At 34.6% G+C, this 23,675-nt stretch overlaps 1 protein-coding gene across 1 annotated transcript in view; it reads left to right on the forward strand.

Annotated features, from left to right (window-relative positions):
• Positions 1–1,950: 1,950 nt before the first annotated feature.
• The window catches only part of LOC145259827 (putative protein phosphatase 2C T23F11.1), a 338,384-nt gene continuing 316,659 nt past the window's right edge, over positions 1,951–23,675 (forward strand). Inside the window, exon 1 of the mRNA XM_080117697.1 lies at positions 1,951–2,103. The gene's annotated coding sequence lies outside the window, so the exon portion shown is untranslated. The remainder of the gene's footprint in view (positions 2,104–23,675) is intronic.

Below are 23,675 nucleotides of genomic sequence, written 5' to 3' on the forward strand. Positions count from 1 at the left end.
TTCCCCGGACTTCACTAGCTGTATCTGCACAGAAGACTACAGAACGTTTTTTCAACACCCTTTTCCACTGGTTTTTGGTTGGAGGAGACAGAAATGACTATGACTCGTCTTTCATCTCGTACATACATATTTACACATTAACGAGTTAGGTAAACAGAAACGAATTACTACTCACATCTATACATGCACTACCAAAAATACAGTAAAATGAACACACACACACATAGACAATGCCACACTATCAAAAGACTCACATAAGTATATTACTTATACGCACATATTCACACTATGAACATTTTGACTTACACATTCCTAAGCCTAATAACTATTTACTGATCTTTTTTCACAAAACACGTGTTTGCACTATGAGCATTTACTAACATAAAAATAACTTTTGTATTCTTATCTCTTATATAAAAATGTTTTTTATATAAAATTTTGTTTTTCTCCATTGTTCATTTATGAAACTGTTTATGTTTTAAGTAGCACTTGCTATCTAGTGATCCTTTTATTCTCTTAATGTTCCATTTATTTAATTCTTTATATGCATATGCCCTTGTAAATCTGCTATTTTCTTCCTTTGCTAAAACATAACTCATATTGAATGTTAATGTGGTTCTTTGCAAAGCACAAAGATGTTATCGTTATCCAAAATGGCCTCTACCAAAACTAGGGACTACGCCACAGTCCTGACTTGTCTTACTCCACCAAAAAGGATAAAGGTTAACCGGGATCACTTCCACTGGTTCAGGCTCATCATATCTGCAACATTTTCATTAACCAGTTTATTTATTTATAGACAATATGTAAATTTGTCCTGTCACCATCATAAAAAGAATGCTCGGATCTTTGTTTTGCTACAGTCAAAATGAAGCTCTCTCTTCTTAAGGAAATTCCTTATTTTGATAAGCTCCTCGGACCGAATTTTACTCCAGGGCTAAAATGGAAAATGTATATTCGATCTGTTGCTAAGGTCACTGGAAAAATTGTTGGATTATTTTAACACTCTTGAAAGTACCTGTGTTCAGAGGCAACTCTATACATACATGTGAGTCACATAAGTCCTAAGATGGAATACTGTTGTCACATCTTTGAATATGCCACTATTCTGTTGCCTAGGCAAAGTACAAAATCGATATCAAAATCTAGTGAGAGCTGTTCTTTTATGTTCCTTACACCCCCTTTCTCACCGAAGAGATGTTACTAGTCTTTCTCTACTCTGTCCTTATTTACATGGAAAATGTTTGACTGAGCTCCAATCTTTGGTCTTCCTTGTAAAACATTCACAGCATTACTATAATGGAAACCTTTCTTTTCTTTCATATGCCTAGCATCAGGCTGAATTTCCATGAGCAGAGCTTCTTTGCAAGGGCTTCCTATCTGTGGAACACATTACCACTGGACTGCTTTCCTGTAGATTACAGCATAATCGTTTTCAAATTCAATGTCAACAAATATGTGTCATATACTGCTCTCATAAGTAATCAAATTTATTTCATTCCATTGATAGTTTTCAATTATCTCATAATATTCTTCATCTTTTAACTGATAATCATTTCATCTCATTAACCCTTATACTCGAATGGCTATTGACCTTGTCAATAACCTAGTTAGAAAAAGAAAAGGACAGGCTTAAGTATGACACTGTTGCAACTGTCGTCATGTTGGCTGGAACAGATACTACATATACATGATTATCAAGTGCTGGAATGCTGTGGAGCAAATCTTTTGTCCAAAATCTTTTTGTGTGCTGTTGATTGTATGCAAGTCTTGTCGGTCTCAAGTGGATATTTTCTACGCAACCGAAAGTGTGTAGGTTACTTCCTACGGTTCAGGCTTATATGTGATTTCACGGTTTGCGACATCACTATCTGCTGACGTCACTCAAATGCCATGGTTTCTCAAATGCGAGAAAACAAACAAAAGAAAACACCGTAGAATGCACATATTTTGAAATTGATTTAGTCTCAGAATAATATTATTCCAATCTATGAAATAAGTGGGTGGAAGTGGGAGTGTGGGTCCGGCATTCCTATCATTGAACCTCCTGAATCAGATGTGGGGTGAACCAATAGAACAGATGATTCCAGCAACATTCTGAAGGCATTTATATTTATTTATTTATTTAATTTTTTTTTAATTTTTTAATTATTTTTTCTTTTACTCTTTTTTTTCTTTTAATTCCAAGCAAGGAATATTTCCACTTGGACATAAGGGTCTATTACTTGAGATTGTCTAACAGGAGAATGTAGGGAGTTAAGCAACGAAATGTCTGTACACATATTTTAACTTCTACAGGTCAATACAGTCAGGATATGAGGAAACAGGGAGAGAATTCCAAAGTTTAGCAATTCGAGGTAAAAAAAACTTTTAGAAAGAAAGGTTTTTCACCATTTCGGCATGACCTAAATGTTGCATAGAGGACATATTTAGTTAGAAAATCATAAGTAATGAGATATCATGAGGACATTCATATTGGTGAGAGATACGGCGGACATGTATATAACAGTGAGAGGGGGAGATAGAAGAGAGAGACATTTATACAGTTCTGTGGACGTTTCTTCTTAACACATATATTGGGAGAGGGATGAGTTATCAGTTCTTTTATCACAGGAGGGGATAGTCATTACTTATGATTGAGAGGGAGACACATTACTTAAGGATAGGCTTTATAAATGAGAGTGGGAACAAAGTTCATTAAGATGAGAGGACACAATGTTCGTATAAATGATTCACATTACCTTTAGTTGTTGAGAATGACACAACACGAAGACGCAGTTACAAGATATGATGTTTCTTTTATTACATTTGGCCGGTTGCAATTATGATGACATCCAGGAATTCATAATTCGACTACATGATTAAAACTTTCTAACCCTTCGCTTCCAAAAGGGGGAATGCCTTCTCTGACGATGTCAGCTCTTTCTCTAACTCGACTCTCCCTCTGTCTGTCTGACTCTCTGCCTGTCTGTCTAAAACTAGCAAACTATATTGAAAATTCATTTCCCCATGACGTCATATGCATGTCCAAAACCATGATCGAACTCACGTGGAGAACTCACGTGACCTGAACATGTGTGATTCTCACATGTCTGCAGACAAGAATTCTTACTAACCTATTTTTTGACCTAACCTATTTTTCAATATGTTTTTAATTTTCTATTGGTCACTTTCTATATGACCTTATTCTAATTCCGTTTTCATAAAAAGAATCGAACAATCAAAATTCCTTTTTACAATAACATCTCTAAACAATTTTATGTGAAAACTGAACAATGCGAAAATTCCATTTCTGACCCTATTCCTGAACCTTGCTTATGAGGTTCGAATCTCGGTCTATCTAATCTCATTTTTACTCATTTAGTGTTTTTCTTACTTACAAGAAAAGGTCCCTTTTCTTGTAACATCAATAGTGAAGGGGTCGGATTTTGCTACTTGTCGGGCTGTTTATGCGTATGCATGTCGAGGAGGCACAAGTGCTATAAGTTTATCAGAGTATATTTCATTAAAGTATTTGTAAAACAGGCAACACCGCGGCGATATAAAAATTTTTTGTACATATTTATATAGGATCGTTTTTATCAGTATCAACATATTAAAAAAGAATTAGGGATCATGTGTGAGTCTGTCATATTAAGAGTGAAATGATACTACTACTACTATTACTACTACTTAGCTTAAACTTAAATGCTGTCAAATTTCCATTTTTTGAAAAATCATTATTATATTAAATTTAAAATCTTGTCTTCTATATATATAAAGTGATCTCTAAAGTGATCACTAAATTCAACATTATAGAAAAATAATCGAACACATCTTATGCGAATCTTTTTCATTCAACACTAACACCACTTCCTACAGAGTGTTTCACGAAAATATTTCTACATTTTTGATTATTACAACAATTATTACATTTATTTTAATATTTCTTCTTCTCTGAAAAACGTCTTTGAAATATTCCCTCCCTAAAAATATCTGCTAACACACCAATCTCCAACACTGTGTTATCTATTATATAAAAGCGAAAATGTGTGTGTTTGTTTGTTTGTTTGTGTGTGTGTGTGTGTGTGTGTGTGTGCACGGGTGGGGGGGGTATCACGTCTTACAACTTTCTATATACTCCATAGATTATAATATCTCCGATTTACGAAACGAGATCATCTCCATCTTTTATTTGAGCGACTTTTATGTTACAAAAGTTGCGCTGTGATTTAATTTCTCTATGGCGTGATGTTTGACCTAGAAAAGCAGACGTTAACATTTGTTTAAGCACTTGCTTTTTTAACCATTTAATTTCAACCATTCTCATTTCTCTGCCCGCTTAGCGTCGCAGTAATGTGTCACACTTTTTTTCCACCTTTGCCTCAAGGCTTCGGGTTCAAGCCTACCTGCCTACCAAAACTTTTATTTTTCTTTTACACCTCCAAACACCTGGGCAACGCCAGGTACCCCCGCTAGTCTATAATATAAAAGGCAAAAGATTTGTGTGTGTGTGTGTGTGTGTGATTGTTTGTCTGCCAAAAACTTTTGACACACACAACAAACACTGACAAAATTGGTATCATTAGAAACATCAAACTCTCAGGCAACAAATATCCAAAAATTGGAAAAAAACATTAATTCTGTGCTGTCAACTGAGCTGTTCTTTGCAAAGAGGGGTCAGTTTTTGGGTTGACATTATTGCAAAGTCATCATATGCCTTGCAATGACTAAGCTTATTTTGAACGCCTGCAACCTCGCAAGTCATGGTGGGTGCGACAACTAAAGTGTTTCTTTTTTTCCCCTTCTTTTCCTCTTAGCATTACAGGTTCGAGCCTGGCTACTGCAGCTAATTAGTTTTTTTTTTTGCACTCGTACAGGTATTTGCTGCTATTTTCATTTGTTTTAGAGGGTTAATTAATTTTTTTATTTTTAGGGCTCCATTGTTCAATACCCTTACCATAAAACTTCTCCACACCCAGGCAACGTCAGGGACCCCTGCTAATTTGTTTATATAGGAAGCGTACTATGATCACACAGATATATTACATGATTCTGAGATTTCTATTCTGTAATTCTGGTTGCCAAAGTTTGTTTAGTTCCATTCATATTGTGTAGAAGCATCAGAATAAAAAATAATCCTTACCACAACAGCTTAACCAATGATCCCTCTCTTTAAAACCTAGAATAGTTTACAGATATTTTTGGAGAGTTAAATCATTCTTTTATATCCCATTCCAGGCAATGCTAAGACACGGGTCCTGCTAGTATTCTTTATAAAACAATTTATTGAATAAATGCTAACATTTTCGTCATTGTATAATTATCTGATTTTTAGTGATTAAACGTTAACACCTTGATTAAAATCAGTTATTAGGCACACACATACAAACTATAGATAGACAGAGACAGTGGGAGACACACAAACACACACACACACACACACACACACACACACACACACACACACACACACACACACACACACACTTCAGATTAGTACAGATTGCTTAGTGAAACCCAACAGACCAAATTCGAAGTTTGCCTACACGTTGCCAGCATGAGCCACTTTCGAATAAGCCTTTCATCTTAACCGCTACCTTCCAGCTTTTCGTTTGTAATTTTCTCAAAGAAACCTCTGAAAAAGGGGTTAATTGGATAATCATTTGCGTTTATTGGTTTACTGTATAGGACGAAGTATTGACTAATTTTTATTTATTTATTGCTATATCTTTCTTTTCTTCTTAATTGAAATGTTTGGCCTGTAAGACTTTTGCAACCAGGTTTACTATTTTGGTGACTCTGTTTATGATACATCATCAAATTAAATTTTATCCCTGAAGCCATTTTAGTTACGTCCAAGCATCTCTACAAGACGCTCTGTCAATCGGTCTGTCACACTTAAAATAGCATTTTTGTTGGTCTCTCATGATCAATTTTTAAATAGCCTTTTTGTTGGTCTGTAACAGTTAAGTTTGAAACAGGAATGTTGTTGGTTTGTCATGAGTAAGTTTGAAACAAAATTTTTGTTGCTCTGTCACGAGTAAGTTTGAAGTAGCATTTTTGTTGACCTATCACTGTTCATATTAATTTATTTTTATTTCGGACTATTATTCTCATCTTTATTAGTTGTTGTTTTCATCTTTATTGGTTGTTATTTTTCACAACGTTTCGGCCAACTATTCCTCTGGCCTTCATCAGGTGGTAACCGCAACGGATAGGAACTTCGAATCTTTTAACTGCATTCTCAGCAATCACTGCCATCCGTAGTTGTTGTCATCTCACCACGTCTTTGGCCAAGTAAACCTCTGGCACGCTTTGGGTAGGATTGAAACCGCTATCTTCAGACAATGTCCATCTGGAACCGTAGAGATTCAATGTCTTTATCAACTGCGCTATGGGCTCTGAAGGGCGATCAAGGTTGGATTCTTTGATCTTATAAATCCACGTTTATTTATTATCTGATCTTCCATAGTCTGGTCTGTACCGATTGGTATATATATTATTCATGATTAAACGTGGTGAGACGACAACAACTATGGATGGCAGTGATTGCTGAGAATGCAGTTAGGAAATTCAAAGTTCCTATCGATTGCGGTTACCATCTGATGAAGGCCAGAGTAATAGTTGACCGAAACGTTGTGAAGAAACAACAACCAATACAGATGAAAACAACAACTAATAAAGATGAGAATAATAGTCCGAAAAATAAATAAATTAATATATATAATGCTCATCTCAAAAATGAATTCCAATTAAGGAATAATATATATACCAATTGGTACGGGCCCGACTATGGAAGATCAGATAATAAATAAACGTGGATTTATAAGATCAAAGAATCCAACCTTGATCGCCCTTCAGGGCCTGTGGCGCAGTTGATAGAGACGTTGAATCTCTACAGTTCCAGATGGACATTGTCTGAAGATAGCGGTTTCAATCCTACCCAAAGTGTGCCAGAGGTTTACTTGGCCAAAAACGTGGTGAGACGACAACAACTACGGATGGCAGTGATGGCTGAGAATGCAGTTAGGAGATTCGAAGTTCCTATCCGTCGTGGTTACCACCTGATGAAGGCCAGAGGAATAGTTGGCCGAAACGTCATGAAAAACAACCAATAAAGATGAAAACAACAACTAATAAAGATGAGAATAATAGTCCGAAATAAAAATAAATTAATATATATAATGCTCATCTCAAAAATGAATTCCAATTAAGGAATAATATATATATCACTGTTAAGTTTTACATAGCATTTATAGATGTGTTCTCACATCTCAATGTCAATCTATCCATCAGTATATTAGATTTAAAATTTAAAAAAACAACTGAAAAGTATCCGTTCATTTTATGGTTGAGTTTTGTAGTACACAATTATTACAAGTTTATTGTAACTTGGGTAAAATTCACATAAAGTCCACTATCTATTATTAGCCAATCACAGACAACAAAGGTGTGTGACCGACCAAATGGATGCCATCATCGATTATGGAATTAGCAGAGTAAATTAGCAGAAGGCCAAGGAAACCATTATAGGAAGTGATAAGGATGACTTTGAGGGAAAGCGAAATAAATAAAAACCTGGCCAGCGTTAGTTTGGAAATCAATTTCTAAAAGCCATCCAATAAATGCCAAAATGTAAACAGTCTTTTTCTTCTTCTTCTTTTGACAAATTCAAATCCCATCGAATTCATCAACTATGGATAAAATAGTGATTTATGTCACTTTTTGTAATCTTGGCGGCATTTTATGTGATCATGTAACATTCAATTTTGTATTTAAATGGAAACATATTTGAATAGGTCTCATTATAAATATTTTTATAAATCAAATTATTTTAAAGAAGTCAAAAAACGATATGTGCTTTTTTCTTTCTTTCTTTCTTTTTTTTTAAATAAACATTTATTTGCCTCAAACATATAAACAAGCAAGATTGTGGCCTAATAGGCTCTTGTCAAGCAACTTTTTTTATTTTGGTAATCATGTGTTTCTCCAAGAGAAAAACATGCTTAACAAAAGAAGTTGCTTGATAAGGGCCTATTAAGCCGAAAGCTTGCTTGTTTATATCTTGGAGGTCAACAAATGTTTATTTTTAAAGAAAAAAATTCAAATACCGTTTTTGGCTTTCTTTAAAAAAATCTTTTAATATTCAAATGCATAATGATATTTTAAAAAAAGCGCCAATATCTTTCATATAAATATTTTTGTATTTACTACTGGGCCTATTCCATGTTATTTGTGGCAATTCAGCGATGCAACATAATGCGTTGCATAAGATGGTAGGTGTTGATGTCCCTAATTTTCAAGAGTAGCATCTCTTCTTTAGGAGGAAAATAAAAAGAAACGTGTACAACTGTTCGGTGAGGCTTTCCTTTGTCTGTTTTATTTATTTCTTTATTTCCGGAAGTCCGTGTCACAGACTGGCTGTCAAATCAATGTCCAGGACACGAGTTGTGATGAATATTAAGTACTGTTGGGAATTATTGTGGGTTTTCTTTTTAAATGTATATAAATGATTACTTTTTGTGTATTACGCTTAAAGTGTGTAGTTGGAATGTTAATGACTGCTGTATTGGTGTTGTATAACGCCCGGTTTGGGTAAAGTGAATGATCTAATGGAAATCACTCTGAGTGTGCTTAGATTATGCTTTAAGCAAAAATAATTTATTTTCAATTAATGCAGATTATTAAAAAACAGATAATTTAGTTTAAAAACGAATATTTATATAATGTTTTACTTTTTACGTTATATAAATTTCTTTAAACTTCTATAACATTTATTCAGTTTCAAAAAATCCGATTATAGTCAAGATTATCTGCTCTTTTTGACTTCCCGTTTCTACTGCCTGTTTGTTTGGATAATTAGACATGGTCCAAAAAATATATTTATTTAATATATTTATATAATTTAATATGGGAAAAGGGTGAGGCTTTCCCATTATCTGTGGAAGATAATCATTAATCAGAAGGGATCATATTTTGATTGTCACCATCGTTCCATCTGTGGTGCAGAAACCGGAAGTAAAAAAGGCAGACAATCTTGACTATAATAAAAGTTCTTTAGAGATTTACATGAGATTTTAACTCATATATTGACATCATAAAACTATTACGTTAGTAATATGTACTATCCCTTTTTGTCAATCAATCATATGTTTTTATTCGTCACATACAAGCAAACAAACCGTCAAAAGTACCATAATATTTTAATATAGTGTATAGATTGATTTTACCGGAAATGTTCTATAGAGTCACCAATGTACAAACTGTTAAACACTTGTTATTTAGTGGTTGCAGGGCGAACATCCAATTTTTCTGCATCTCAGTACAGTTTGTTGCACTCACACCTTTTTTTTATACAAACAAGCGGGACATGTGTCCCAGCGTTGCTCGGAATGGTATATAAAACAATAATTTAACTCTAAAAAATACCTGTAAAATATTTTAGGTTTTAGAGTTGGAGATCACTGTGTGTGGATTTTTGGAGTGGTGAGAAGGGGATGGGGAGGATTAGTTATTGTTTGTTCTGATACTTTTACACAATATAAACAGAACTAAATCGACTTTGCAAACTAAAACTTAGTTTAGAGTTAGGTTAGTGTTAGCCAAATTTTTGGTTATTTTAGATTAAAAATGAAAAAAAAAAGCAGTTTGGTTTGTAATTTCTCTTTAACCCATAGTTGGGACCCTAACAGGTACTACCACTCCGGGTCAGAGTGGACCTGGGAGCAATGGTAATTAAAGGGTGGCTCCACACTCCCCAAAGCCTGCAAGCTGGGGCCTCACCACTGGATATAGTTTAAGGTCATATCCAGGACCCCTTTTCTTTATATATATATATATATATATATATATATATATATATATATATATATATATATGTATGTATGTATGTGTGTGTGTGTGTGTGTGTGTGTGCACGTTAATCTCTTTGTAAGTAGCTGCTACTGAGCACGTGATTGTTTTTAATTTTTCATTCAAATTTATTCAGTATTTTGCCTGTGTTAGTTGGAAAATAACAAAACGTAAAAGAATTGATCGTTATGCATGCTTTAAAGCTGAAACTTTATATCATGATAATTTTCTAGGTGCTTTATGTGATAAGGGGATATTTTTTATCTTTTTATGTCACTTATAAATTGACTGATATCCATTTTAAGTCATTCTATTCCGATTTGGAATGCTGTGTTTCAACAATGATATTTAAAAGAAATATTAAGGTTTTATTTTTTGAATTTCAGTAAATTTATAACATATGCTTTAACAATGAGAGTATCACATTTATTTGTTTTATCAACTTTTCATTCATGCAGATTAAAAAATTTGATGATATTACACATAAACAGTATAAGTTCCTTCAATACTGTTAAATGTTCAGCTAGGCGAGTTAACTAGTACATATATGATGGAACAGGAAATGTTATATGTAATGTTTTCATTAATGAGCAATCAATACACCAAATAATCAAATAAACGTCTTTATAGATACATGCAGGTGTTTATACAGGGTCTTTTTATTCTCTTCATCGTCATTGTTTCTTTTCATCATGTTTCATAAGTGACCATTGATCATCTTGCCTGTTTGACTAAGATGAATAACACGTTTTTTATCAAGAAAAACATAAGGAGACGTTTCTTGAGTTTCCTTCAAGGTTTTACTTGGAGAAAATAAACTTAAGAGAAAGAGAGAGAGAGAGAGAGAGAGAGAGAGAGAGAGAGAGAGAGAGAGAGAGAGAGACTAATGTTATCTTAATAATTATTTACTTCTTAAACTTACTTCCTAACATAACGATATGAGTGACACAGATGGACAGAGGCATCAGTAACATTCGCTGAGATTATCAATTTTGTACATCATTGGCTGTGGTTTATTCACATGGCTTCCACTGAGAGAGTGATTTAAAAACCTTAGTTTTCTCTCACTTGAAAAACGTGACATTAGTTCGACACCTGTTTTGCCTATGCTGTTTAACCTCCTCATCATGTCTCAAATCTACATAAACTGTCTCTGGGAACGATTTTGTTTGCAGATTAAGATCATCTTCACATGTTCTAAATGTGACCCTTGTCAGGATTTACACTAGATAACTTAATTGCCACTGACATAGGGTCCCTACTATGTAACATATAGATCAAAAGTGTTAGTGATGACTGGAAATATAGAATTGTGGGAACAGAAGTTTTTGTTATAGGTAAATGGAAATGACATCAGAGAGAAACTTAAGGAAAAAAATTCTAGCTATTTAGATAGAAGCGATTAAGAGACGGCACGTTTAACATGGGCTAATGAACTTGCAATCTAAAAACCTGTACACTGAATGTCCACTCTCTCTTGTCTATGTTCTGAGCACAACTCTAGGATGAAAATGTGGAATTAATTAATTAATTAATTATAATGTGATTAGTAGCGTGTAACTCAATAAATCTATCATAATATATGATTAACAGCATTCAATAAAATAAATCTATCGTTTTATTTTTCATCTTGAGGTCATAGTTTACATTGGCCAAAACATTATGAGAATAACACTCGAGATAAGAACAATAGTTCAAATAATCCAAATAAGTCATATTATCAATATAACTGCTGGAAAAATGGTTGAATCATTTCACTGCTCCAGAAATACCTGATTCCTGATACAATCCTCTACCTATATAAGCGCCAGATATGCCCAAAGATGGAATACTGCAGTCATATTAAGTGGGGGAGTTGGGATACTGCTCAAGGCATTCTTTTTTAAATTGGCAGAATTTAGAATTGATTTTTGAATCTGGTGAGAATGATCTCTTCAATTCTTTACTGCCCCTTTCTCACAGAAGAGATATTGCTACTCTCTCTCTCTCTCTCTCTCTCTCTCTCTCTTTTCTATCGTTATTTTCATGGAAAGTGCATGGAAAGGAAAAACAGAGGCATATTGAACAAATATACACCTGTATGTAACACACATTAGCATGGTATTGCTTCCCTGCAGATTAAAACTTCATCATACTCAAAGCCAAAGTCATCAGAGTGGATGGAGTAAGTTCAGGAAGCATCTGCTATTACTAACCTGCAGAGTGTTACCACTGTCAACCAAGAGAAGAGTCTATCAGGCATGTGCGTGCAGTGTGATGATATATGTAAATGAAACCTGGCCAGTGAAGGTTGACAGAAATTACATGAGAATGATGCGATAGATGTGTAACATGAGTCTTAAATACAATCTTAGTTCTGATTTTAAGTTATTTGTGCGGTTTATGAACCGTGCTGAAATAATAACATTATTTAGAAACCCATTCTTAACATGGGGAGGACTGACTTTTTAACTATTCTGAACTTTCACCTAACCTTTTAATAGATAATAGATACTGTAAAAAAGTTAAGATGTTTGATGAGATAGAGTCGACAGATCTGTCGACTCTATCTCAACAAACATCTTAACTTTAATGAATGATTGTCAGATGCTGTGATTTCATTGGTTAATCGTTTCGGCACTTTCTGGTGGTTTATGTCACCTGCCCAAAATAAATTGAAAACAACACGGTCTTTATTCTGCATAAGTACGTGAATGAACAATAATAACATTTCAACAAAACAGGGCTTATTTGGAATGTAGACGTTTCAAGCAAGCAGATAAACAGATATGATGTGATTGTGGAAGAAAGAGTATTTTTGGTAAAAGTATTGTTTCAGTATGTAGTATGTTGTTGTGAGGTTAGAGTTCCTTGAAATATGTGAAACGTAGAGAGTTCTTAGAAGTACATGAAACATATAGAGTTCTGGTGATATGTAGAATGTAGCGAGTTCTTAGAAATATGTTCAGTGGGTGAGTGGAATTAAGTACTTAAGCGTGTGGCAGTGTGTGCACATGCGTGCATGTATACAATTTCGTACATCTGTTGACTGTTGGAATTTGTACATGTATGTGTGTATGTGTGCATGAGAGAGTTAATAGAGTTAGAGAAAGAGAGAGAGAGAAAGAGAGAGAGAGAGAAGGAGAGAGAAAGGGAGAGAGAGTGTGTGTATCGTTTTGTATCCTCTGTATTTTATATCTTCAATGATGCCAACGCTTATCCAGATTATGGTGCTGCCTGGTGTCTTTTCTGTTTAATGTGTGTCTAAAATAGAGCTAGTTAATACTCCATGTGTACTTGTTGCTTTGTCATAAAATAAGAAATGTAATAGTCCCTGAACATCATCTTTCATTTCTAATTATAGTGAGTACTAATTGTCTTGCTTTTCTTATACAACGTCAGCCTTGTCTTGGTTTTGATATTATTTTTAAGAGAATTTTATTTTACTCATTCGTGATTGCTAAATGGCAACATCATAGAGGTGACGGTAGCTAAGTGGTTAGCGACATGAACTGACAACTTTAGTGTGTCATGTTTGAATCCAGTTCATTCTACAGAAACGCTTTCATTTAGGGACGTTAGCAACCTTCACGTGGTCCCTCCTGTTAGTACTGTCTTTTTAGTAAGAATTTTAACTAGAAAGATATCAGGTAAACAAATGCCAACAATAACCATCTTATTCATTCGAAATGAATGAATGATGCTTTATAACAACAGCAACGGCAACAACAGGGAATCTGAGGGAAAAGTCTCCTAAAATTTCTTTCAATATCAATCACAAATCATTTTTCGCATGAGCCGTTTATCATTAATTATTTGCTTACAATAGCTGTTGACTTTCATTGGAATTTGAGTTTCAATAAGTTTCCTAATGATTCCAGTACTCTCCATGTCCTTCCAGTGAAAGTCTGGATGGTGCACTCCTCCTTGGTGTTTCCATCCTTCCTGACCCTTCACGATCATTTTGTGTAGTGCCAACTGTTGTTGGTGCCAACACTTTGGGGAAGAAATATCAGATTATTTAATTTTTTCCCTTTCCTCCAGTTTCAGCTTTGTTGGATCCATGTAATGCTTTTTCTGTATTTTGTTCTATTCCCATCAGTGATGGGACGATTCCAATATTTTTTTCAGTTCTGATACCATTGCCGATTCTGATTCTTTTAAAATCTCTAAATATTTAGCTACAGATTTAATTTTTGCAGTTTTTTCCTTTATCTATAAATTTCTGAATTACCTTAAAAACCCATGTAATATGTACATATATTTTCACTAACGTAAAAAAAAAAAAAAATACACTTGTGAGGAAGGTGGGTGTGATCTATAATTTAATGATAGTTTAAAAATCAATAACTATTTATAATTTTATCATTAGTGCCAGCAATGGAAAATTTTATCTTAAACACACACACACACACACACACACACACACACACACACACACACACACACACACACACACACACACAAAAGAAACAAGAACAAAAGAATCATGCTTGACATTGGAAAATAGGCACAATTTTTTCTGCTTTCAATACCCCCAATTAATTTCTGATTAATCGTTTCAGCAATAATTTCTATGCCAATTTACCTGTTGTTGGTCGGTGCCACCTGGGTATCTCAATTAGCTTGCACACTTAAGGATTTTTCTTAATATTTAAGCTGTTTTCAACAATGTCATGCTTTGTATGGTGTCAATCTACAATGTGATTTTAACTTTACTTTGTATTTTTTTCAGGTTTCCAAGATTCTTCCTAGTGCTTATATTACTGGTCCATTATTTCAGTCATTCTAAGTTGACTCACAAGGTTCTCCATCTCTTAACTAATCATCATTTGATTTCATTAAACCTTCACTTGAACAGTGTTATTTTTATTACTTCAAAAAAAAGAAGAAGAAAAAAACTACCATACTCATCTTAGTATCATAAATAAATATCGATTAAACCTAGAACCCCATCTTTCAACGTAGACCCCTACTTCCAGGTCTCCTTCTCCAACATCAGGGGTCTACGTTCCAACCTTCCAGAGGTTCAAACCCAATTACAGGAGACGAAACCGGACATATTATTTCTAAGTGAAACTGGAATAGGACCGACCACTACCCTAGACGAGTTCATAATTAACGGATACTCAAATTTAACAGCTAAATCTGACCCCCAAGATCGCCATGGGCATGGAATATGTGCCTACATTAAGGATGGCTTCCCATGTGGCAGGGATATCTCTAGAGAAGATCCTAATTTACCCTATATGTGCTTCAGGGTTGCACTTGCTAACACCACTGCATTTATATTTGCCCTCTATAGGCCCCACAACAGCGGAGATACTATCTTTAAGAGCATATCTGAGAAAATTGACCACATACTGTCTTCACATCCCTCGGCTAACATCCACATATGTGGTGATTTCAACGTCCATAACGTGGAATGGCTGACCCATTCAAATAAGACAGACGATGAGGGAAGGTTTTATCATGATTTTGCCATTGCTTATGACCTCACTCAGATTGTTCGCGAACCCACCCGTGTGCCCGATACACCTGGTCAATATGCAAGCCTCTTAGACCTTTTTCTCTCAACCTCCCCTGAGCTATGTTCATGTTCCGTTCATTCTCCTCTAGGATCCTCCGACCACACCGTCGTATCAGTTAAAATAAAAACAAAATGTAAGAAGCCCCCAGACGTACCCCTCCACCGTACTGTATACCGATACTCTATGGCTGACTGGGATAGCTTCCGTACATTCATATCTGATTTACCTCTGCACTCCATGTTTAAAAAGGATGTGTCCTCTATAGTATCAGATCTGACCGAATGGTTAATTGTAGGCATAGACCAATTCATACCATCTAAAAAATTTCAACAAAAACCTAACAGCCAGCCATGGTTCTCCCCAGAATGTGCTGCTGCTATCGCGCACAGAAATCACTTTTTCCATAGCTACCAACGTAATAGATGCACTGAAACTAAAGCTGCTTTCAGGTCTGCCAGCAACCACTGTAAAAGAGTAATAAAAAATGCAAGAGAGCTATATGCCCAGTCTGTTAAATCCAAGGTAGCTGATCAGCGGCTTGGATCCCACCAATTTTGGCAAATAACAAATAAGATCCTGAACAGAAGTGTGCGTTCTATACCAACCATTATCAATGGACCAGAGGTCATCTCCTCAGCATCAGACAAGGCCAAACTATTTGCAAAGAACTTTGCAGCTAATTCTACCCTATGCGACGAAGGCCATCAACTCCCCATATTTCCTCCTATAACACAGAACACGCTAGGTAACATACAAATATCCGTGCATGAGGTCGCCAAGCTAATAAAGAACCTAGATTCCAGTAAAGCAACTGGCCCTGATGGCATCCCAATTATAGTGTTAAAAAAGCTTCAACCAGAACTTGCTCCCATACTTAAGAAACTATTTAAGCGCTGCCTTAAGAAGTGCTTTCCGACTCCCTGGAAGACCTCTTCAGTTTGCCCTATATTTAAGAATTCAGGTGATAAGTCATCTCCCTCTCAATACAGACCTATAAGTCTCCTGTGTGTTATGAGTAAGTTGCTGGAATCCATATTAAATAGAGAAATAGTAAACCACCTCAGCAGGAATAACCTTCTTAGTGACACACAATATGGTTTCCGCTCTGCAAGATCTACCGCAGATGTGCTGACGGTTATATCCCACAGGATAAGTGAATCTCTTGACAAAGGCTTTCTTTCTAGGGCAATTGCTCTTGACATATCAAAGGCTTTTGACAAGGTATGGCATAAGGGTCTACTTCACAAGATCTCCAGCTACGGTATAACGGGAAATGTTTTCTCAATCATTAAATCATTTCTCTCCGATAGGCTCATAAGAGTAGTGGTCGATGGACAAAAATCGGAGGCCTGCAATATAAATGCTGGAGTCCCCCAGGGGTCAATCCTGGGCCCAACTCTCTTCCTGATCTACATCAATGACCTCCCTAAACACATACTTAAATCATTCGTTGACATCTATGCTGATGACACAACCATCTACGACAACACATCAAAGGCTGTAAATGACAAAGTTCTCTGATTCTCTCTCCTCTGATCTCAAGCGCGTGGTTCAGTGGGGGAAGATGTGGCTGGTTACCTTTAATGCATCCAAAACCAAACTCCTATCCTTACATCATCAACGCTCTGATCCCCAGCTGGCATCAATTGTGATGGATGGCTCTCGTCTGGGTGAGGCTCCGTGTTTTGACAAGCTTCTGGGTTTGACCTTTACTCCTGATCTGAAATGGAACACGTACATCAAGTCTGTTGCCAAGGTCGCTGGAAAGATGGTGGGATCCTTCTACCGCTCCAGAAGATATCTCACTACTGATGCAATTCTCTATCTGTATAAAAGCCAAGTACGTCCAAGGATGGAATACTGTTGCCATATCTGGGCAGGAGCTGCTAAAAACAGCCTATCCTGCCTTGACAGAGTACAAAATAGACTTCGTGGCTTAGTGGGGGATGCCCTTTTCTCTACCCTGCAACCTCTCTCCCACAGAAGAGACGTTGCGAGCCTGTCCTTGTTTTATCGTTATTTCCATGGCAGATGCTCGTCTGAACTCCAATCTCTGGTCCCCCCTCGCCAATCTTTCACGAAAAACACCCGTCTAGCTGAATCCACTGTGAAAATTTCCCCCACTCTATATCTGTGCCTAAATCAAAACGCGGATTCCATGAACAAAGCTTCTTTCTTAGAACTGCACGCCTGTGGAACTCTGTTCCGTCTGCCTGCTTCCCTCCGGACTACAACTTGAATGTCTTCAAGTCCAATGTTAACAAATTCCTAATGAACCGCCCCCTTAAGTAAACACTTCAGCAAATCTCCTCACTAACGTAATGTACTTGCAATAACCCTTATCCCTGAGTGGCTTCCGGGCCTTGATAAGTGGTGATCACTGTGTAAAAAAAAAAAACAAAAAAAAAAAACATATGTAATATGCACCTTTGAAAAAGGTATGAACCTCCTCTCCCAATTAATAGGTAAAATAGCAACTAGTGTCCAAGTAATCATGTCATGGCTTATTAACAATTTATTTCAACATTAAATTAAAAATGATATCCAGTCTATCAATCAGGGCTTAGTTTTTACTTTATTTATTTTATTTATTTTTGTTCAGTCCAAATAATGCATATTCCGACTGCAGCATCAGGTGTTACTGTGATAAAGACTATATTTATAGAGGGGCAGCCTGAATAGGCGGTTGAATAGCAAAATGCTTGTTCACATTACATTTAAATTTCTGAATGTTTGTACAGTCGGTGAAACAGGAAGCGACAAGGGAGTTCTAAAAGCAAGTAATGTGAGAAAAAGAAGAAAAGAAAAAAGTTATCTAGTATCGAGGGTGTTATTTTGTTGCTTATTTGGTGGATCGAGAGTTTTATGCTGAGGTGGTACAAGTGCATTATGGTGGAACTGTGAACATTATTTTATAACACTCTTGATGTATAGGTAGGATGTTTTGACACATATGTCAAAATCTTTATTTAATTTTATGATTACATACAAATTAACACTTTGAATTCTGGGCATAGGATTAAGAAAAAAAAACAAAAAACAATAACACCAGTTTGTTTGTTATATATCTTTAGACATCTCTTTTAAACTATCTTCTTAATTCAATCCCCGCAAAACCTCTTGAGCGGAGAGATATTCTTCTAATAGAAAAATGATAAAAAAAAAAAAAAAAATGGTGTCGAAACGACAAGGTTTTATTAATTTCATGGCAGACAAAAAACAGTAAAAAAAAAAAAAGCAAGAAGCAGCCATTGTTTGGAAAGTAATAGTAATAAATGGCTTTTGTTATAAAACAGAAAAAAGGCAGAGTCAGATTTTTGTTTCTTTCCTTTGCATCGGTGCCGGACAACGTGTGGGTCTGAAAGGTTTGAATTGTAACGACACAGTTAAAAAATAACGGCCACGTCATACTACTAACCTACATTTTTTTTGTTTTTTGTTTTTTTAATCTCTAAATGTTTTCTCACTTCTCACAATTAATTTTTTGGTAAATGAAATCTTTTTTTTTTTTTTTTTAAACCCTTGTTGCTTGAATAAAATAAGAAGGACCAAAATTTGCGGGATACTACAATAGTGATCAAGCCATGCAGAGTTTTCTCATGAGTTTTATAGTTTATATATTTATTTGGTGTCAATCTTTCATGGTTTTGTTAGTGTATGTCACAATATCAGGTTCAGATTAATTTTGCCTGTGATCTTGTCAACGGATAGTGTTTATTTTAAACACTATCAATAATTTCCCCATTCTTTATCTGAGCCTAAACCTAAACGTAGATTCCATGAACAAAGCTTCTTTCTTAGAACTGCACACCTGTGGAACTCTCTTCCGTTTGCCTGCTTTCCAACTGACTACAATATGGTCGTCCAACGTAAACAAGTTCGTGGTGAGCCGGTCCCCCTAAGTAATCCAATTTATCAAATTTTCACTACTAACGATTACTATGATATTGTCTCATTGACTACTGTACACTCTTTAACCCTTATCTTCGAGTGACCCATGGTTGTTGATAAGTGGTGACTCCTATGTAGAAAAAAAAATGAAACACTAGTATCTGTATGTATAAATGAATAATTATATATATATATATATATATATATATATATATATATATATATATATATATAAGCCACTTTGTGTGTTTGTGTGTGTGTGAGTTTCTTCCTCATAGGTTCCGAAAAGCCTATCTTTTGCAAATTTCACACAAAGCTAATTTATATGTCTGGCAGTGTTCTTAGATAGTTTTGTACAGAAATTCATCCGATAAGTATCGAAAAAAAAAAAAAAAAATCCGATCTTAAAAATAGTTTTCTTTCTTATAGAAAAAAAAGAATAATTTTTACAAGTGAATATTTTACGTTACACCTGTAAGGGAGATAATAAAATCTTAACAAATCATTTCTTCTTAAAAAACAACAAATTTATTATAATCTGGAGATATCACAGTAGTAGAACATTCGACTACACATCAAATGATCCCCTGTTGAAGCCCTGTATCTCACCATTTTATTTGAATTTTTTCTTATTAATGGGTTCAATTTACAATAAAAGAAGAGGTATCATTTAAAATCACTGCAAATCATTTTTTCGTTTGCATATTTTAAAACTAACATTAATCAGAAGTGACTTTTCCAAGCATTCATCGTCAAGCCCAAATATCAGCTGATGTGATATTATAAAGAAACACAGACGGAATTTGACGAACGGCATTATCATTATTATTTTTTCTATTTTTTAATATTTTTTTGAGAATTAGTCCACCGGGCAAATTATTCCTTGTAATATATAAAAATCAATAGAGAATTGATTCTATAATAATTCATCTGCAATCTTCATAAATTAAAATATCATGTTTAAACGTATTGTACAATTGGGCAACGCAGGATTACTCCAGTATATATATATATATATATATATATATATATATATATATATATATATATATATATATATATATATATATATATAAAGAGAGAGAGAAGGCGATACATGGATAAACATAGATAACTATGTTGAGAAACCACTTCTTTGACATTTCTTATGGTTTATGAAAAAAGTTGTGGTTATGGATGCTAACATATCAACAATAATATGATTTAATTTCATCCACTACATTCACATATTGGATACAGGAGAATTTGACAAGACAACCAGAATTATCTTCTCTGCTTAACTTCCAATTCATATCTATTTTTGTCTTCTTTGTCCCAATTAAGAACTCTGACTGACCTTAATCATATTTCCTCTTTTTCAATATTTACTCAATGTTATAACACCTCTACTCCTCCTCCCCTCATGTAACCCTCACAATCACATCCCAGTCATGTTTTGCAAACATGTGTGATTCATTAGTGATCCTAATTGAACCACGAGATGCAAGAACGTCTGACAGCAAACTATTTCAAAGCAATCAAAACATTGACTGCTTTATGGTGAAAACTGTGTGAAAATAGAGCTCAGTTATGAGATTTGAAAATGTTTAACGTTGCAAAGTAACGATGCCAGTTAATCAAATGAGGGGGTCTGTAGAATTTGATTGGATTTGTCTGGAGTTTATATTTTATTAAAATTAAAGTAAATACGTTTTCTTTGTATTTTCTTTTGGGTGAAAGTCTCCCTTTGGGTGTATCCCCTGAAGAAATATATATATATATATATATATATATATATATATATATATATATATAAATCTCACCTGTCTGTTTAAATGTATGTATGCATGTATGTATGTATGTATGTATGCCTAAAACTTTCGACAGAGGCAACCGATTTCCTCAAGATCGGTGTCGCTTTGAAGCTCGATCTTTCGGACAACGAATATTGAAAAATTACCTAATAACATTAATTCCTTCACCCTCAACTGGGCATTTTTCTACAGGGAGAGGTCGCTTTTTTCGCCGATATTTTCGAAAGTTATCCCCGCTTTTCGATTGACTAGCCTTAATTTAAACCTACGTCACTTCCGGTTTGGTGATAGGTGCAACGGCAAAGATGTCAGATTTTTTTTTTTCACGTTCTTTTACTCCTTTGCAGTACAGGTGTTAAATAGAGTTCTCATTGAAGTTATCACTAGGGTTATCATAGAGGAGCACCAAATTGACGTTTGGTGTATAACATAAAAGGGGAGGACCATAATTGTATTTGTTGTCATGGAATGATTATTATTAGAATGAAAGGAGATTATGCGTGTCATAAAAGAATTCCGTGTGCGTATGATCGTCTAGTTTCATATGCGGTTGTGTGTGTTCATATCTAATTGTTCATATGCTTTTGTGTGTGTGTTACATGCATTTTCTTCGACATACCTTACTTCATGTGTCGTCGATGTTGATCCATCTGGAATTCATCTTCTCTTGGAGGGAGACTGGTACCTGTTAGACGAAGATTTATCACTCCAAGACGATGACTTGGTTTTATAGTTTTTTTATTTACCTTCCAGATGTCGACACAGAATATGGAAGTGAATCTTGCTTGCTTGAACACGTCAGCGTCTCCCACCCCCAGTGAAGGGGAGGGAACAGCTATTAAGCCGTCCGTCTTCTTCAAAGCCCAAATCCAGTCTCTCAGATCTAGCCAACCTGACCACGTCACTCATACGTAATCTGGTCAGCTGACCCTCGGTTCTGGTAAACGTGTCTACACTCCACGTTTACTCACCTCTCTCTCTCTCTCTCTCTCTCTCTCTCTCTCTCTCTCTCTCTCTCTCTCAATCTATTCTGTAACACAGGTTCGACCCTGCCTGTCTATTATCACATTTTTTTTCTTTGCTGAACACACACCTCCAAACACCCGTGCAATAATAATAATAATAATAATAATAATAATAATAATAATAATAATAATAAAATATAGATAAATTATATAAATAAAAATAAAATAGTAGCAATTAAATAAATTTAAATTCATATAAATATTAAGCTGACAAGGCTATAAATATTCAATAGTTCAAATTAAAATATAAAAATTAATTTTTTTTTATTTATGGATATAAATTAAAATAAAATTCAAAAGAAAAATAAAATGAAAGGAAGGAAGTAGGAGAAAATAATTAATTGTTTGTAAATGTTATACGAAGGAATAAAATGAAGAATATATACAAGCGTGCATGAATAATCAAATGGAAATAAATGAAACATTAAGGAATGTTAAGGTTACCAGTTGACAAATAATAACTAAAACATAAACAGTTTTGTTAAAGAAAAATTGAGAAAAACGAAATTTTATAACAAAACATTTTTATATCCATAATTTTATAACCTTTGAGGTATTGAAATGAATTAGATTACAGGTTGGCGAATCTAATGGTTTCTAGTCTTATAGAATACTAAAAGAAAATATTCATATAAGACAATCCCAGCCAAATAAAATTGCTCAATATACTAGATAGAACAGATAAAGATTCTAGTTTATATGTTTTAATTTCATTTAAAAGGATCAATTTTCAAATAAAATTTAAAATTTATTGCTTGAATCAGAATACAATGTTTAAATTAATGTTCTTAACCCATGAGTTTTCAATGTAAGCACATCTCAGAGGAAAATTTCTAGCAAAATACTAATATTGGGTCACAATAATTTTGCTAAATAGAAAAATATTAAAAGTACAATGCTTTTAAGTGACATAGATAAAGGGAATGAATGTAGAAGGTAAAGAAAGGATATGATGAATGGTATTCAAATGCAGAATTAATACATGGAAAAAGTTTAATATCCATAATGCGTTGAGGTTGGTGAAGTGTACGTAAAAACCGAGAGTTTCTGTTATTATCCATGGTAAAAAGCAGGCAGCAATTTTTGCGAAAATTCATTTCGATAATGGTAGTTTCTGAGGGTAGAGGTCCTTTGTTTAAAGTTTTTAAATTCAAATATGATCAGGTTGAAGTTCAAAATAGCCAAAGGCAATAATAAAATGTAAAATAAATATAGTTGTTATATATTTATAATTTGCATTGAATATTTATGAAAAAAACAGGAGAATAATGAAAAAAAAAAACTTTGAATCTAAGCGGATGGCTATTTAAAACCGCTATTGTTACAGGCGCTTGCTTAACAATATAAAAGTTATTTTTAGTTAGTAAATGTTCATTCATGCAAACTTGTATTTGGTTAAAAAAGTTGAGTAAGTAATCACATGGCTTAGAGATGTGTATGTCAATATGCAGTTCATAGTGTGAATGATATGCGTGTGTAAGTAATAATCGGTGTGGCACTGTGTATGTGTGTTAGTTTACCTTGTTCTAGTTAGTGTGTGTGCAGCTAGTGTGAGGTGATCGAACTTATATGTAAGTCATGAATTGTTCCTGTCTGCCTCACTTCCAAATATGTAGGGGAGG

The sequence above is a fragment of the Euprymna scolopes genome, chromosome 3 (assembly GCF_053919585.1).
Source record: "Euprymna scolopes isolate OS-2025 chromosome 3, ASM5391958v1, whole genome shotgun sequence".
NCBI classification, from domain to species: domain Eukaryota; kingdom Metazoa; phylum Mollusca; class Cephalopoda; order Sepiida; family Sepiolidae; genus Euprymna; species Euprymna scolopes.